This window comes from Molothrus aeneus, chromosome 1 (genome assembly GCF_037042795.1).
Source record: "Molothrus aeneus isolate 106 chromosome 1, BPBGC_Maene_1.0, whole genome shotgun sequence".
NCBI lineage: Eukaryota > Metazoa > Chordata > Aves > Passeriformes > Icteridae > Molothrus > Molothrus aeneus.
This window is the reverse complement of record NC_089646.1, coordinates 41,931,713-41,936,199: the sequence shown is the minus strand read 5'-3', so window position 1 is coordinate 41,936,199 and position 4,487 is coordinate 41,931,713.

The following is a 4,487-nucleotide window of genomic DNA, read 5'->3' as shown; positions in this document are numbered from 1 at the left end:
CCCCTGCTCCCGCCTCCGCCGTCAGGGCATCGCCCGCTCTCCCTCCGCCCCTGCGGCGTGACGGGAACTGTAGTTCCGTCCCCCCGCCGCCGGGACCGCGGCAGCTGAGGGTGAGGGGGGCTCTGGAACAAAGCAGGCAATCCCGCAGGCACTGCGGCGTATCGCAGAGCCACGGAATCATTTAGGTTCGAAAAGACTTCTGAGAGCATCGAATCCAGCCTATGGCCGAACACTACAACCAGAGCACGGCACTGAGTGGCCACGTCCAGTCTTTCCTTAAACACCTCCAGCAACGGTGACTCCACCACCTCTCCGGACAGTCCATTGTAATATCTAATCACCCTTTCTGTGAAGAAATTCCACCTAATGTCCAACCTGAATCTGGCATAGCTTAAGACTGTGTCCTCTTGTCGTGTCATTTGTTACTTGGGAGAAGAGGCTGGCCCCCACCTGGCTACAACCTCCGTTCAGGTAATTCTAGACATCAATAAAGTCTCCTCTGAGCCTCCTTTTCCCAGGCTAAACAACCCCAGCTCCCTCAGCTGCTCCTCACAGGACTCATGTTCCAGACCCTTCACCAGCTCTGTTGCCCTTTTCTGCACACACTCCAGCACCTCAATGTCCTTCCTGAATTGAGGGGTCCAGAACAGGACACAGCACTCAAGTTGTGGCCTCACCACTGCCAAGTGCAGCAGAAGAATCCTTATTGTCACCATTATCTGCTGAACTAATATACATTTCAGCCATATCTGTAACAGCAAAACTTCTGCTCTCTCCTAGTGCCATATAGCTTTGGAGTAAGTCTGTGAAGGCTCCCAGGTGTGGAGGAACCAATGTATCAGGTAATAAAGCATGTTAGGCCTGGAGGGATCTTAGAAACAGAAATATGAGTGTTTCCAAATACTCCTTTGCCCTCAGCCTTCAGCCAAAATCATATTGTTCTCTATCCCACATGCTTCTCCAGATGGAAATAAAAGTGGATATGTTGTTGGTCTGATAGATGGGTGTGAGTCATCTGTAATAAACTTTTCCATCATATGTGTATTTCTACTGACTCTTTTAGCTGTATTTAATAATAAATTATCAAGGAAAGACTGAGGATCTCGTCATGGTCTGCAGCTTCCTGAGGAGGGCAGGTAGAGGGGCAAGTATTGATCTCTTTTCTCTGATGACCAATGATAGGACTCAAGGAAACAGTGGGAAGCTGGGGTGGGAGGTTAGGCTGGATATTAGGAAGAGTACTTCACCCAGAGAGTTGTTGGGCATTGGAACAGGCTTCCTAGGGAAGTGGTCACAGCACCAAGCTTACCAGAGTTTAAGAAGAGTTTGGACAAAGCACATGGTGTAATTTTTGGGGCTGCCCTGTGTAGGGCTAGGAGCTGGACTTAGTGGGTCCCTTCCAACTCAGCATATTCTATGATTCTATGACAATGCTCTTGTTCCCATACCAGAACAGTGTCCCCTTCTCTTTATGAAAATCAACCATGTATCAAGACCTTTTGAGCTTTTCATTACAGCACTTTTCTTCATTTGTACTTCTTCCAAATTGCTTGCTCGGGGTTAGCTGTCAATGAAATGCTCTTTCAATTAGAGGCTATAAAAGAAGAAAAGTTGGATCAGCTCTGTTGCCTTTTGAGCTATCATTGCTGAAGCAGTGTGAATTGCTACCTGCTGTTTTCCTTTTAGTTTAAAAGCACGGTTTTCATTTACTCCATTTACTCCACTGCCAGTTTGCTATCAAATTAAATCATAACAGAAGAGAAAAAAACCCCCAAAACAACAACTAAAACCAACATGCCTAAAATCCAATCTGCTTGCACTAGTATCTTTATTTCTACTGCAAGCACTTCCTAATGTGGAGAAAGCCCTCATCTCATTGTTTCAGCCCAGTGAGAAAGTGTTTTGCTTATGATTGCTTTAGGCATTCAGAGACCAGGGTTGATAATATCTGGCCTAAGTTTTGAGGGATTGAGGAGGGGATAGTTCTATAAAATTGAGTGATGAGTGACTGGAATCGAAATGCTTAATGAAATAGGGAACTGAATATTATGCAAAATGTACATCCTGAATATGAGCACTTCAGAATAATTTTGAGAGTCTGGACAGAAAGGTTAAAGTCTTTATTAGGTTTAATGTAAAATATAAAAAAATACAGATAAATTATAATTTCTATAGATTTTCTCAAAAAGCTGACAGTTCTTCAACAGTCTAGAAGGCTATGGACCATCAGTCTGCAGCATATTGTGAAGCTGTGTGTGTACTTCTCTATTTTTCAGAGAATTGCCATTGTCTTACTGGCAGCCTGCAACCTGAAATTTAACATGCATTTACACCATGAACTAAACTGCATTCTACTTAGATTGAGTTTACACAAACTCAAAAAAAAGCCAGAATATAAACTCATATTCATCTTGAAGAATCCTCAGATGTATTGCAGAAGTACATTGTGGAGATCTGCTGTGCCACTTTAAATTTTACAGAATAGAATAAAGTAAAATAGACTATTTCCGTTGGAAAGGAACTACAACAACCATCTTGTCCAACTGCCTGATGAATTTAGGGCTGATTACTTGAAACTGCTTCTGAAGTAAGAAATGACCAATCATTTAAATAAAAACATTGCAGACAATAGAGAAGAAAGGGCAAGAAAGAACTTTTCTACTGTTAAAACAAGTGCTACCAGATCATTAATGTTAGCAAGAATACAAGATTTTCTTTTATGCCTCGTCTGCAGACTCAGACAGCTGTGTTCAGGCAATCTAGTTATAGTAACAGAAGGTGCTGTCCTCCTGTCCTGGCGGGCCAAACTGACCCCAGATGGAGATTTTAATCTTCTTCTCAAGGCTGGCAGAAGAAATTACATGTCAGTGGCTTGAGTTCAGAGTCTGACATCTCACTGTAAATTGCTAATGAGAAGAGTCAGGAGCAAAGGCAATCTGAAAGATAATCTCAGGGAAATCAGACTTGCAGCATCTTTCATAAAAAACTGCATCCTGATGGTGTAGCTGTGACAGTCCAGGTATAATCAATTAATTGAAGTCACAGATACTCACATCCATATTCCATTCTGCTAAGCCTTGTAGAGCAACCAGACACAGGGAAGTGACAGACAGCTGGGTTCTAATAGATAAGTCAAGCAACTGTTGCCTGAGTTATGGGTTTTAAGGCCTTCAGATTCTGGGCTTTGTATGGAAGCAGCTGCAGCAGGAGCACATGTTCCCTTATGCCAGCCTTGCTATGGCAACAGTAGGAGCTCCTCTGACAGGTGAAGCAGGCAGCTGGGTTTGTTAAACCACCACTAAGATTTGACACATTGGATCTGTCAACAATCCCAAAATACTAAGTCAATATTAACTTTATTTAGTGCATATCAGAAAGCAGCTAGTGTGGTACCCATAATTCCATTACAGAAAAAAAAAAAAGAAAAAAAAAGAAGGAAGTTTGTTAACATAAAAATACATTTTGCTTGGGGGAGGAAGTAATATACAATGGTATCACTGTTCTTGTTTTCCAGTTTTCCTCTGCATCTAAGTGGTTTGTAGCTCCAGTGTCAATGCACATAAATCTATTTCTTTTCTTCAGTGCCTCATTTGACTTCACACACGGTGATGAAAAAGACAGCATGGATTGAGCAATCATTAAGAAGAAAAAAAAGCAACTCCTGAAAGGGCAGCATAAAGCTCTGATACTCTCTAGTTGCATGTTCTAGACTACTTATAGGCAGAGTCACTGTGCTTACAGCTTTATGTATTGATCTATTTTAACGAGACTAGATATTGCTGGGATGCCTGTTCCTCTTTTTCTCAGGAGTTCTCTATTTGCCTGATGATCCAAGCATTTTTCAAAACCTGACAAGCTCCTTTCAAAACTCAGTACCCAGAGATAATAAGATATGTGAGTGCTAATCTGCAACTGCAAAGAGTCCTGTACAAAGCAGAAACATCTGGCAAGTGTAAAATACAGAAGAGCTACAGTAATATAAAATATTTAGCTTCAATTGCAGGTTTCTGAAAGAGTCCTGATTACATACTTGGAAATTTTCCCTTTAATAGGCTGCTTTTCTTGTTGAATGTATTAGAAAGTTTTTTAAGATCTAATTAAATACATTAAATAGCAGTTTTCTTTTAGTTTATTCTTAGTATTCTGCACAAAATATAAGAATTTGAGTTATATGTAATTAGATAATTATTTCACCAGAACATGTTAACATCTTGAAACACATTTTGAGTCATTCTAAATTCTGGCGATATTCTAGGAATTTCTTTTATGTACATGCTGTTGTGAGAGTGTGGGACTTATAAAATTCTGTGATTCCTTTAGTACTGTGAACTCCTGTCTATGGATATGGATTAGGCAGCATAGCTTAGCCTCTCTGAGTAGGTGACCTCAAGGGGAAGCAGATTAAGATATAATAATTAATACTTTCTTAAGGCACCTCAGTTTCTAAAGCATCTCAAATACAGACCTGATGATGAAGTCCTGCCTAA